Source organism: Heterocephalus glaber, unplaced genomic scaffold (genome assembly GCF_053883595.1).
Source record: "Heterocephalus glaber isolate CG9 unplaced genomic scaffold, H.glaber_assembly_v1.0 deba00001732, whole genome shotgun sequence".
Taxonomy (NCBI): Eukaryota; Metazoa; Chordata; class Mammalia; order Rodentia; family Bathyergidae; genus Heterocephalus; species Heterocephalus glaber.
Genome location: NW_028258443.1, coordinates 1,828,281 through 1,843,185, shown reverse-complemented (window position 1 = coordinate 1,843,185; position 14,905 = coordinate 1,828,281). Strand labels below are relative to the sequence as shown.

At 35.2% G+C, this 14,905-nt stretch overlaps 1 protein-coding gene and 1 non-coding gene across 3 annotated transcripts in view; both read left to right on the top strand.

Moving 5' to 3' along the window:
• The window catches only part of Htr2c (5-hydroxytryptamine receptor 2C), a 259,004-nt gene that overhangs the window by 35,147 nt on the left and 208,952 nt on the right, over nt 1–14,905 (top strand). The window lies entirely within an intron of this gene.
• Nucleotides 9,600–9,727, top strand: LOC147821551 (small nucleolar RNA SNORA35). The gene has a single exon (XR_015446866.1). It is a non-coding gene; the product is annotated as a small nucleolar RNA SNORA35 (small nucleolar RNA).

The following is a 14,905-nucleotide window of genomic DNA, read 5'->3' as shown; positions in this document are numbered from 1 at the left end:
AACCTTGGAAGCACACGGGGAAGCCTTCCTACCTGACTAGGAGAGTGCCTTTTTGCATACCCTCAGGGAAAACACTGAATCTTTTTCCATCCCAGCCCTTGTCCCATTTGTTTTTGTGATTCCTTGAGGATTGCTCTCTCCTCTAGTAGATGTGAACTCTGAGAGAACAGACAGTGTTTGCTTTTTCTCAGTCTTATATTCTTAGCATCTAGAAAGCATGTATCAGTGACTCCATAAATATTCGTTGACTGAGTAAATAAATGTGGCATTATTTATTAAAAAATTATTGTGTAACTTTTGAGGTTTGTTAGTCTGTGGCTGTTTTTACAGAGGATATTTTTCTACTTTCCTCCACCAGAGGCAGCTATAAATGTTGCAGCCTCAATGAAAAATTAGAAGCCTTGGTTGACTAAGACCTCAGTGTAGGATTGCATATGTGAGCTGCTAGCTGACAACCGAGACAGCAGAAAAATTATTGCTATGATTTTTTTTTTTTGGTACCGGGGATCAAACTTGGGTTCTTGTGCCTGAGAGGCAGGTGGCATAACCACTGAGCTAAATCCCCGGCCCTGTGATTTTAAATATAATGTTAACTATACAAGCAGCCAACTCTTATAAATGACTAATACCCTACTTGAATTGTGGAGTAGTTGAGAAGGGATTTCAAGTCTTTCTTTACCTGTTTCTTGCACCAAGAGCATCACATTCACATTTTAAGAGATCAAATATTCAAATCATATCATCGTTGAGCTCTATTAAATAAGCAATTCACAAATGAATTCCAGTATGCCCTGTGGAATATTAAGGATTATTGCTCATGTGTCTTATATTTCACATGAAAGAAAGTGAATATGTATATACATATATAATCAGTATTAATACATTATTGAATATATCAAATATAAATATGTTTAGATACATTGCTAAATGATATAATTCTTCATATTTCCTCCTGGTTAAGCTTTCTTACCTACTTTAATTTCAGATTGCATTTTATTTCTTTCCGCTGAATTGTGCTTTGCTATTTTGCGATGGCCCAAATATGTCTTAAATTGCATGTATGTGAACATAACGCACATGCTTTATGACCCTGGTCATGTTTCCATATTTTCACCTGTTAAAATACTGACAAACAATTTTAAGACAGCATAATGAGGGCTAGACTTGTGTTTTCACATCTTTGTGTGCATAGAATCCTCTGGGGATCCTGTTAAACTGCAGATTCTGATTCCTTAGCTCTGGGGAGGGGCCTGAGATTCTGTTTTTAACAAGCTCCTAGGAGTTAATGATCTACACTCAGAGTAGCAAAGAGCAATGGTACACAAACGTTTTCTGTAAAGAGTCAGATAGTAAATATTTTGGATGTTGTGAACCATATGAACTCTGTCACCAGTCCTCAGCTCTTCTATTGTCACTTGAAGTCAGCCAGGACAACATAGAAATGAATGGGTGGGGTTGGGTTCCAGTAACAGCTTTATGAACTTTGAAATCTGAATACTTAACAATTTTCACACGTCATGACATATTATTCATCTTTTGATTTTTTTTTCCCAGTGGTGTAAAATATAAACTCCATTCTTGGCTCACGGGCCATTAAAAAAGTCTATAGTTTGCCAAGCACCTTGCTAGAGCAGAAAGTACCAATGGATAACTTCGTTACAGCCTGTAAATGGGGCTGGATTGGTAGGACAGGCTCTATAGAAAAGGTTACAGTTGAGCTAGGACTTGAAGATACAAGCTTTTCTGGACTCATAAGTAGGGGAAAGTGAAAAAGAGAGATTAAGCAAGCAACAACACTGGTGTGTTCTCTGAACTGAAAGCATGGGATATGGCATGAGAAAAACAAGCTCTTCTGGGTTGAGAAGGCTGAATGAGATGGGAATTCCTTATACACATATTGAAATAGTTTTAAAGTTTAATGAGCAGTGGTATCAAGTGAGCACACAGAGTGAACAGTGGGAGATGCTATTAAGTTTCACATTTTGGGATTTTAAGAGGACTAGTCCATTAGGAGGGAGAAAGAATCGAAATGATTGAGGAAACCAGGAAAAACTACAATTAAAAGTCAGGACTCACAGAAAGTGGCTGCAAACTGTTCTCAAATGAAAGGTTTGTGGAAGCATTTTTATAAATGATCAGGGTTTGCAAATTCATTGATGAAATGTGAAATGGTAGCATGAAGCCAAGGAGAGCAGGCCTGTCAAGCTGCTTTGCCATTGTTGCAAAGCACACAGAAGACACACAGAAGACTAAAAAGGGAAGCTAAGAACTGAGGATTGAAGATTTTAAAAAATGATCTCTACAAATGTTTCAGTGTCTGCCTGACTTTGCTGATGAGCTACAAAGTAGGCATGCATGCTGGGAGATAAAAGGAGCATATAGATTTTATAGATCTTTTTATTCGTTCTCTGGAGGTGCCAGTGAAATGAGATGATGAAATATTACAAAAAACACCAGTGTTAGAAAGTATGACATATGGGACATCAAATACAGAATCAACATAATTGCAATACTTTTTAGAACTCTTTCACCAGTTCTCTTTTAATTTCCCATCTCATCAAGTGCCCCTGTTGTCTTGGAAGTACAGTACGTTTCACTGGACTGCTGGAAATGAATTAAGATTTGTTGAGGATATACACAAGGCACAATTTTTGAAAATTTTCTCAGCAATCTAATAAGTGGTGAATTTTTACCACTAGTTAATAGATGAGGAAAGAGAGATTTAGAAGTCTAAATTATTTATCTAGCTCTCCCTCACCCCCCAAATAGTCAATACTTTTACCAGTAATTGTGGCTTGGTTATAACCCAGGGATAAAAAGGAGAATTTCTACTTTTCTGCAAAAGGGGGAATGCTAATTCTCTTTCAGATGTACAGGAAAGCTTTGTCTCTGGCTTTGTTCAAATTAAAAACAATTCCGTATAAATTTGGGGTAAAAAAATATTAGGTGATTTAAAAATACTAGTTAATCAGTGGTATTGGAAACTGAACCACTGTGCTACATGACCAGCCTTTATTTTAATTTCTGTTTTGAGAGAGTCTTAGTAAGTCTTCAAGTTACACAGGCTGGAACTTGCAATCCTCCTACCTCAGCCTCTCAAAGTTTTGAGATTAAAAGTTTGTGCTACCATGCTTGGCTCTTTTTTTGTTTTAATACTCAAAGAACTTGTGACTAGGTTTCCTGTTAATTAAGAGATGTTATCTATAGGTATAATATAAACTATCATGGACTATAAACATCTTCTCAATGCCAGGCATGCTCTGGACATGATACAAACTACTACCTTTAATTTTCACCACATTCCAGTGAAAGTGATAATTACCACCCATACTTAACATAAGGAGCCAAGAGAACCTCAGTGAGTTACCCAAGGTCCCTTGACTCCTATGGACTTGCTAAGAAAAGCTACTAGTATAAATCTGGTAAAATGAACTACCTAACACATTCTAGATGCTAAATAGATGTTAACTAGTGTTGTTTACTTGCTACAATTATAATGATTATAATTGTTATTTATCAACTCCTTTAAGTCTAATGTACTTTAACCATAACATGGACGTGACTGTAAGTTTGTCAAAGACAATACATGAATTGGCTCACTTAAAAGTTTCTAGCATATAGAAGCCATTTAGTAAGTGTCAAAACCTTATAATCTTTCTCTTAAAAATGCTATTTATTTTAAAAGAAAGTCAAATAAGACAGTAGATATTGATACTGATATTCCATTACCTTGGAACATGCTAACCTGTACTATTAAGAGAGTCTCATTCATTTGTATCCTACTTCGAAAGTTGTCTTATAAGGGGCCAGGGATTTAGCTCAGTGGTTCTGGTGCTTGCCTTGCAAGTGCAAGGTCCCAAGTTTGATCCCCGGTACCAAAAAAAAAAAAAAAAAGTTGTCTTATAATAGTCGAAGCAATGTTTACTGATAGCAAGGAAGTGCTCAATAAATGTACTCATAAATGTTGTATGAATGAGTGACTCATTTCCATTATTTGTTCTTTTTATAACTTTAGATTTCTGCACAGAAAGCTTCCTTTAAATTGAATATATACTTACAAGTTCATTTTAAGAAAACACATCATGTTCTCCTGGATATAAAAGCATAAATGAATTGGTCTTTATTACACTTAATGTTTTACAATTATATTTAAAACTGATTTTGGTACTCGATGTGCTAACATTTAAGTGGGCGCACCTTCCTTGCATTGCTCACTCTTGGTGCTTCTCTTTATTTAATATTCACTTTGATGAACTCTGGCACTCCGCATGCCTTTAAAGAATAAGATAAATGAGATGGGTGTTGTGGTGCATGCCTGTGATCCCAGCACTGGGGAGGCTGAAGCAGGAGGATTGCTGGGAGTTCAAGGCCAGCTTGGAGTATAGCAAGACCCTCAAACAAACAAATAAACAAAAAACAAACAAGCAAGCAAACAAAAAAAGAATAAGACAAATGTTGAGTTTATAACAGAGCTTTATGTTATTGGCTAACCACAATTTCTGATTCTAAACGAGAGGGGTTATGATCATATATCTCTAGTGTGGTAAGCAACAATAATAATCTGATATTTCAGAGTCTTCTCCAAATTTGTCAAATAAAGGCAGGGCTACAAAATACATTTTTAGAGTGATTCTATGGGGAAAAATGTTTATTTGAAAGGTTATCATTGAAAAGATGACTCAGAGAAGAAAGTATACAGCCAATGAAAAAAACAATAAAGAGAGAGTCGGATTCACTTGTAATAGAGCTTAAGAAGTGGCTCTGAGCTCTGCGGTGAAGCTAGAGAAAGCGTATTTCATAGCTTGTGTTGGGTGGGAGGAGCTTTAGGGAAAGCTCGGAAACCACTGAGCACTGAGTGAGGCAGGGCAGATGAGGCTGTGACTTGCTGGGTTATACTCAATAAACAGAGATACAGTGGGATGCTGGAGGTGAGAGCAGACGGAGGAGACGGTAGGAAGATGGTGTTTGGAAGGCTTTGATAATGTTTATTGTAACACTTCCTAAAAGAAACTCTTTAAGTCCTTAGAAATAGCCTACTGTTTTCTATTTCTCACAGTTCTGATGATATGGCATAGTGCTCTGTCACAGCCGTCCTCTACCATCAGGTGGCTACAGACTCGTCTGGTACTAGGGGGATTTTCATGAGTTTGGGCCTGGTGTGATGAGAGTTTTTCCAATTCACAACTTTTAAAAACTGGCAATTTATTTAACGTCCTGTCTGCTATGTAGACAACCTTTTAGAAAAAGTTAAATTGAGTTCATCTTCTCAATATCCACAGGTCTAGGGAATTGCTTTCGCTGTCAGATTGTTAAGGGGAGGCACTAAAGCAAATGAGATAGAGAAAATTAATGTGATTTGTACCTAGTTTCTTTGTACCCTACATTATAAACTGTGACCTGTTCTGAGACAATTTTCTTTGGTGTCACTGTTATCCAGCATTGACTTCTGTCATTTAAAAAAAATATTTTTTTATCCCTATTCCACAATTCACTGATAGAGGTTTCCTATGACAGAGTTATAGCTGTAAGAAGGGATACTCAGGCCGGGGATTTGGCTCAGTGGTTTTGCCACCTGCTGCACAAGAGGAAGGATCTGAGTTCGATCCCCAGCACCAAAAAAAAAAAAAAAAAAAAAAGAAGGGATACTCACTGAATTAGAGGAAAAGAAAAAGACAACAAGGCCTTTTGAGGCCTTCAGAGAAAGGTCAGTGGCAAGTTGGACAGTGGTAGTTGGCAGAATACAGATCCAGCAGCTCTGTCTTCATTATACTTTACGATATTATGCCCCAGAGAACATAAAGTTCTCAGTTTATTTTTTGAGAAAATTATACAAATCCAAGATCATTATTTTTGACTCTTCATATTAATAGGCAATGCATTAAGTCTGCATTAGAACTAAAAATGATGTAACCTAGTTTTAAAAGAAAAATGCTGCAATTAACATATCAAAATACCCATCACAGGGAAAGAATGCTGTTTATTGCTCTAAATTATTCAGAAATTTTCACTCAATTTGCTGTAAACATCTGACTGATAGAAGAGCCCAGAACTACTGCTTGGTGTTGATATGCTGAATTTCATCAATTTTTCCTGGAATTGTGTTTATGGAGATTATAATAAAGAATGAGTGGACTAAAGCACTGGGATGACATATGCTTAGATATTATCAAAGTAATTATGGAGAACAATTATGTGATAGTGTGATTAGCACTATTGGGAATTACTAGAGTTGCAGATAAGTATTCCCCAAGTTCTCTAACATCTTAAATTGTTCACAATCCACTGGGGATTTAGCTCAGTGGAACTGCCTGCCTCACAAGCTCAAGGTTCAGAGTTCGAGCCCCAGTACCAAAAAAAAAAAAAGTTGCTCACAATGTTATTGGTGAGATAAGATGAATTAAAATAGAGCAAAGAAAGGATAATCTATAAGGATTATACCTATACAAAGAAGGGAGGTATTGAGGAAGCCTGCATTTCAGCAGTGCCATCAGGAAGTGCATTTGTGAATAGGGATGTATTATTTCCCTGTTTTCCATTTTTATCTCTCCTATCTCATTAAGCAGTCTGATTTCCCTTTTCTGCTCCATCTAAGCCCCTGTATATAAGTACCATCTAAGTACCTTGCACATGGCAGGCATGCCATGAATATTTGTGGCTTGATCAAATAATTTTTTAACAAAGCTGTAGTAAAAGTAAGCCAAAGAGAGACACTTTGGTTTTTCTGTCAAATAAGTAGCAATCTTGAGGAAAACTCTGTATTGACCATGATAGAGTGTCTTACCAAAATATATTGCCAATCAGAAAGTAAAGTTCATAAATGTGCTTCTTAAAGAACACAGTACTTGGGTTGGAGATTTATCTCAGTGGTTCCACTGCCTGCCTTTCAAGTGCAAGGTCCCGAGTTCGATCCCCTGTACCAAAAACAAACAAAACAAAAAGAACACAGTACACAATAGCTCCCCCTCACAGCATGGAAGAATGTAAGGTAAAAGGAATGCCTACTGGATTCTGGAAACAATTTTGGTTCACTGGTCTGATCAATTAGTCATGATCTATAATATCAATATTTTATAAGGCTGGTAGTTAATTCTTTTTTTCAGCAACAGATATTCAACCTAGGGCTTTCAAACTGAGGTACATCTCCAGCCTTTTTTAGTTTTTATTTTGAGACAAGGTCTTGCTAATTCACTAAGTTTTCTAGCCTCAGTCGAACTGTATCCTCTTGCTTCAGCCAAAGAGAGTGCTGTGATTATAGGTATGCATCACCATGCCCAGCTAGTAGTTAACTTTTTAGCAGAAATGTTTCTTTAATGCTTGGTATATCCAAATTTTGCTGTAAATATTTAAAGGATGTGAATTGACTCTTTTTTTTTAGGAGTAGTACTTAAACAGTATCTTTTTTATGCCTAAGAAAGGCATTTTATCCTGATCCTTTTATCCTGATCTCTTTATGTTAAGGAACTGTTGTCTGCTTAGATAGGATCCATTTAAATTTCCGTCTCCCAAATAAACAAAAAGCATTGAATGATATGGTGGCAATTAGTGTTGGGCAAGCACATAATGTTACTGAAGCAGATAGACATAATTAGAATGGTGGTACATCATCAGAGGCAGTGATAGAATGACACCCATTAATCAAATAAAAATCTTGGCTGAATTCCTTTTAGGTGAATTATCTGTACTACAAAGTTGCATTCTGATGTGTATGTGTATTGAAATGAATATTATAATTTAGAACTAAGGCTGCTGGAAACATACTTACATACAAAGCAACTACTTTGAGAATCACAATGGCTTTTCAAAAGTGTGGTATATTGAACATGTATTTTTCTAAATGATGAATGAGATGGGATCATAGCTTCATAAATGAATGCCTCCTAGTGAAAATGTAAACTATTCAAGCCCACAATCAATAAACAATTAGTCATATGTTATTTTCCATTTTTCTGTATTTATATTAATCAAATGATCATGCATTCAAAAGAATACTTATCATCCAATTGGTTAACAAACAGTTTGAAAATAGATTGGAAATAAATTCTGAAAAACAAAATAAAATATTTTTTTTAATTCTTCAAAAACTAAGATTAATCTATATTTTTCCCTTTGACTTACCATTATTCTACTATTTCAAACAAGAAGATATGTACTTTTATGAGTCACAGATAAGACTATAACCTTAATCCCTGGAGTACATATTTATTTCTACTCTCAAGGTTGGTAATGCTCAGTTTGAAATTGTTTTCTTTCTTCTTATTTTTAAAAATCTCTAGCCAAGAAGTGCCTAGAATATTATCTGTAGTTCTCATTTTGCTGAGAAAGTTCTGGTATTTTATTTATTCCATTCTATTTCAAGTGTTTAGGAAAAGTTACAAACTTCAACCTTGGGGGGGAAATTTCCTTATATAGGAGAGAAAGCAAGACAGAAATGAAAGATTTTACACCAATTATATTGATAAATTTTTAAAGTCTGAAACAACCAAGCATTTGTAGGACAGGGAACTAATTAGATTTCTTATGCATTGCTGGCAGAAGTATAAATTTGTACAACTACTTGGAAAAATGTTGGCATTGTGTTCTAAATTTGAACATTCACAAGGCATATACATTATATTATTTTAATTTTTAAATAATGAAATAAATATCAGGAAGCCAAGGGTGACGTGATGCTAACAATGATTCATATACCAAGGGTTATTATTAATCCTGTTCTGTACATTTGAGGCCAGACTCTTGGAATATAAAGGTGGCTGAGCACCCAAGTGAGCACCACTTAATAAAGCAACATGCCAGGCTAGGACAGAAGTAGAGGTGGGTATGGAGATAGACTTGTGATTTTGGGAACACTATTATTTCAGAGTAGTGCTTGGTTCATAAAATTTGAATCAATAAATATTTTCTTACCCTATGAAGCAAAGATTGGAGGAAGAAATAATGAACATTTTCAGGCAACTGCTTAAGACAACAGCTTTTCAGAAATAACTAAGAAAAACAATGGAAGGTGCATAAAATGGTTTTTTTGTTTTATGCATTTGGGAGAATGCAAATCCCTCCCAGATGCACAGAAAAAAATGTGTCATTATCTTTTTTTGTAATACAAGGATAATGATCTACAAATTCTTGTTAGATGAATGTAAGTAGTTAATCCATATTTAAACCAACATAAACATTTAGGTTTTTTGTTTTTTGTTTTTTGGTGCCAGGGATCGAACTAGGGTCCTTGTGCTTTCCAGGCAGGCTCTGGAATCACTGAGCTAAATCCCCGGCCCCCAACATTTAGGTTTTAAAGGAACTTTGCTTTCATAAGGGAAAAGTATAAGAAGAGTAAAAAAATGTAGAATTATTTATTAACACTTAATTCCAAAAAATTTAGCTGAAACCTCAAAAATGATAATTTGAAAAAGAGAAAGACATTTGCCTGTGGCAATTAGGGAGATGTTTATCTATAAAAAAAGCTATTATTTATTGAACAACTGATGTCAGGAACTGGACTGAACTCTGCAAGTTAATTCTCTCAATTCTCACAATAGTCAATGAAGCAATTATTATTGATCTCCTCTTCACAGAGCACAGGGTCCCAACCCCAGCTCTGCTGTCTACAGCACTGGTAAGTGACCCACTGGCCTTCCCCTTGACCAACTGGGCATCGACCAGTGCAAGAGCAAATCCCTCCATAAGCTGGGAGAGTCACACCGTGGGCTGCTCCTGCATGCAGGGGGGTACATTCCTCCTGGATCCTGTGGCCATGCCTAAGAAAAGTGAAAAGTAGAGAGACAAATTAACCAGCTCAGTGACTGCAATTACCATATAAAGGTGACTATGTGCACACCAGGTCAATAGCAAGTACTTAATAAATGTTACCCTTTCTATTACATTATTATCCTTACTAGCTGTGAAACTTTTAGTAATTTAATTAACCCTTCTTAGACTCAGTGTTATAGTCCATAAAATAAGCTTGACAGTACGGCGATAATCTGATTGTCATGGTAATTGCATAAAAGTATAAACCCATTTAGATTTCATGACAAATTGCTCCTTAAATGCTAGTGAGACAAGTGATTTTTCTCTCTTTGATGTGATGAAGATAACATCTTGCAGATGTTGTCTCTCATATAATATATATATATATATATATATATTTTTGGTACCTGGGATCGAACTCGGGTCTTTGCACTTGTGCAGCAGGCGGCAGAACCACTAAATCCCCGGCCCAAACTTTCTGTTCTGTTTTTTTTGGTACCAGGGATCGAACTTGGGTCCTTGTGCTTGCGAGGCAGGCGATGGAACCACTGGGCTAAATCCCTGGCCCTTCCCATATATTTTATTTGTTCCACATTCGTACTAGCTTCTTGACAAACTAGTCGTCATCACTTCTTCATCCACCGTATAGAAACAATAGGCTTTGAACTAGTGTTATCAGAATTCCCTTTTTAATTCTTACTTCTGTTAGAGGTACACCCAAAGTCCATTCCTGCCGCCTTCTTTAGTTTCCCATACTTTTGAATACTCAAGTCCCCATTAATCTCTTCTGCCATATAGTTGAGCAATAACTAATTTCTAATTTTTTGTATTCACTTATCTTATTAGCTAATTGATAAATACTTTGAAATCAGGAGTCTACCTTCTTATACATTTTAGTACTTACTACACTGGGTAGCCCAGTGTCTTGCACAAAGTTGGAGCTCAGTAATAATTATTGATGGATAAATTCATGGAAGTTACCTATTAAGCCAGCCATCCATTTTTGTAATGAGAACTAGAAGAATGCTCTAGAAAATTGAGTGCCATATTTTAGCACCATATATAACAACATGAGGCATTGTTTGAAATAGTAAATAAAATATAAATTGAAAATTCATCTAAAATCTAGAAAAATTTTGTCAAAGATGAATCCATGATGTTATTTAATTAAAATACCTATGTTGAACAGAGACCTCAAATTTTACTTGTGTTAATATAATGGGTGGTAAATTTGCCTTCCTAGGAAATGGTGTTAGGGATCCTCTATCAGAAAGGACACAAGGCTTGTAGGTCTAATCTTAGGTTATATTTATGCTCTAATAACTAGGTTCTGAGGCTACATTTATGGTCTAATTGCTAGGTCAACATTATAAAAGAAGGTATACAACTTGCACCTTTAGCATTAAGATTGCAATCTTATTTTGGGGCAATAGAGATGAAATATATTACTGAAAAATATATGTTAAATAACTAAAGCTTCATTAATGGATCTATAAAACCAGTTTTCAAAAAAATCCTACATTTTTCCTGACAATTGGTAAGAATAAACTATAATGACTCATCTAGCCAGTATTTCAAAATATATTTTAAAACTCATTCTTCTTTCAACTATCACTTTATTAATAGTACTGAATCAAAGGTAAAAAGAATTTGAATGTCAAGTATGTGGTTAATATGAAATGGGAGAAGAATGGCTATGTGACTTTATATAAACCTCCTTGTTTTAAGGTTTCAGAGACTGGCCTCATTTTGAAATGAAAATAAATATATGTATTCTTTCTTAGAAATCTGGCAAGGTAAAGTGTTTGCGTGATATACTGTCCTTGTGAATGAATTTATAATGTTATAGAGTTTTATTATTTCCCCTTTATTTTAATACAGAATAAGTGCTATTTGAATATCCTCCACCTTCAGTCATACACACAAATATTCTACTGATAGCAGTGTGTGAGAAGGCAGCCTTTAAAACAGATTTTTAAAACTTAATTTTTTAAGGGCCAAGGATTTAGTTCAGTGGTTCCAGTGCCTGCCTCGTAAGCGGAAGGACCCGAGTTTGATCCCCAGTACCAAAAAAACCCAAAACTTAATTTCTTAAAATAATACAGTGTTGGGGCTTATCTTAGAGGTCTGTGTGGGTAGGTGAGAATCTGTCAACATGCTGTCTTTCATCAGCATTTTTCCTAAGGGCAACTTGCTATTTTGTTTCCTCTGTAATTATTTTTGCTTTGGGGGATTTTTTCCCCCCTGCTGGTCTACTTTAATTTCATTTGGAACTATGAGAATGGAAAAGTACAATTATTTAGATAATCTCATAATATAAAAAAGTTTTTGCCATAAAGACTAAGCTTTCTCTTTGCTACAAACATCTGCCTATAATTGAATGAAGTATTTAGTATAGAATGTGCTATTCAACAGCAAAAGCAATTTATCTAAGAAATGCCTCTTCCCTTGTTGCATTGACCCTTTTGCTAGCTTGCTGTATCCTATTGCCTGTTTGTTTTTTGTTACTGTCAAGATAGAAAATTTCTATCTGTAGCAGATGGTTTAATTGCCATTGTTCAAGTGTTTAAAATTCATCTTGCTGCATGTTATTTTTTATCATTAAACCTCTCATTTAACCACATTAATGAATTGAATCTATGGACTGTTCTGTCTGGAATGCATAAACTTTGTGTTTTTTTTATCTGAACAGAAAATATATATTTTTTGATAAGAGGAAAATTCTATCAAAAGAAACTTATTTGATTTGTTCTTTCTTTCCTTGCTTACTTATGAATGAGATGAGAATCTTGTTATGTTGCCCAAATTGACCTCAAACTCCTGGGCTAAACTATCCTCCTGCCTCAGTTTCCAGTGTAGCTGAGACTACAAATGTACATTACCATACCTAGCTATTTGATTATTTCTTAACAGAAATCAGTTCAAGGATTCATTTAATTAAAATATTCAAAGATATTCTCTCTAGATTGATGGCAGATAGAAGATGATAGATAGATAGATAGAGATGGTAGGTAAATGCTATCAAATTTTAGTCATTGCTTATACATAAATTTATCAAAGATTTACTTGTTCCTTTTACTAATTCCTCCATAATTTCTCACAAAAGAAACAGAAAAAATCATGATGTGCATCTTCATACTTTTTGAATAAGGTGGTTAAATCTATTTTTAAACTTCAAATTTGGGCCTTTTTATCCATAGATCCTAACAGCATCCCTCCTCACCTACCTCACATAAAAAGTCATCAGATTTCATATTTTACCATGATGAAGGAGTTAGAGTCAATGCTAATATCTTCCCTCTCTGCTGTATTTTCAGTATTGGAATGACTAAAACTGGACCAACAAAAGTTTTTCATTTAACTTTATCCTTCCATCTTTAAGAGTAAGACAACAGGGGAAGGAGCAAAGAGGGAAGGTCAATAGAGGGCAGAAGTGAAGGTGGATATGATCAAGGGATGATCTACGAATGTATGTAAAAGTCATAGTGAAACCCATTAATTTGTAAAATTAACATGTTAATAATTATAAAATGAGAATATATAGAAATACACAGAAAAAAATAAAAGTAATATGATGAATTAATACTTTGTGGAAATATTCATATTAACTTTTAAATAAATTTTACCTACATATAAGAATTCAATAAATAGTATTTCACAACTTTATCATGAGTTTTCAGTACTAACTACTTTAGATGTAATATCACTTAATGTAATTGTAAATTGCAAATACTATCCCACAGCTGGACAGTCGTACAGTCAGCAATAGGATGATTCTAATTTAACACATGTTAAACAACTGCAGTACTATTAGGGTGGTCACTTGCTCCAGTTTTACCAAGACAATCACAGTTTATACTTACAGCATTATCAAAAAGAATCTCTTTGACTCTCAAAAGTAACCTTAATTTGGATGCTAGGTTGTACGCCCCTTCTTATGTACCTATATCATATAGACCTAAGTGTTTCAATGTCCCCTATCTGGAAAAATGTGACAAACTTATTAATGATACAAGATATATACATGAAATCATTATAAAATAATTTTCATTAAACCCCTAAAGTTATGGTATAACCAGTAAGCTCTATGGGAATTCAGAGAAGAAATAAATAGATGTGGACTAGTTGGGCAAGGCCAGTTTAATTGGGTTACTCTACTAAAGGGCATTGTAGGCATGAAGTCATGTGGACAAAGTTATAAGGACTGAAGTCAATATAATCCACAGTTGATCAACCAACAGTGGAAAAGAAAGGGCACAAAGAACAGTATGATAGAATGAATGACATTGAGAAGGAAGGGCTGAGAAATTCTGGTCTCTTGTCCTGGTTCAACCACGGGCTAACTTTATATCATTGAGTTAATTATTCTTCCCTTTGCCTTTTTTCTTCATTTGTAAAATAAGAGACTAAACTGTATTTATTCATTCATCAGGTTTTTTTTTAAGAATGAGACTACTTTATTCAAGGCACACAACTAAGGACTATGTAATGATCTTTGAAATTCCTTTCCTCCCTAACCTTTTTTTTGTATACGGGGATCAAACTCAGGACCTTGCACCTGCAAGGCAGGCAGCAGCAACACTGAGTTAAATCCCCAGCCCTCCTCCCTAACTTTTACAGCAATCACCTTTACCACTTATGTTTCCAGTGATGTAGTTGTAGTCAGTTTGGAATCATATGCTTCTCTGTCAAAGAAGAACATTTTCTTGAAGGTAAGTGGCCCCAAACTAGCAAATATTTATTGTTTTAAATTTAACTGAAATTTACCAGGCATGGTAGTGCATGCTTGTAATTCCAGCACTTGGGAGGCCAAGGCAGGAGAACTGCCCCAAGTTTGAGGCCAGTCTGGTCTGCAGAGTGAGTTCAAAACCAGCCTGAACTACATGGCCAGACCCTGTCTCAAAAAACCAAAGGAAAAAATTTTTTTTGAACTGAAATTTTTCAAGTATCCTTTATTTTCTAGTCAGATTCAGAACATATTTCACATATTTCATTCCCTGTCATAGTGCTCCAACCCAGAATGGTAGGGGACTCTGTCATAAGAGGTTGGCACTGAATATTTTCAGAGAGTGAAAATTGTAATCATGCTACAAGTAACTGAGGCTATTGCCAGCTCAGTTGAGAAGTATGGATGTTGTGCACTGGTCTCCCTTGCCATTTCTCA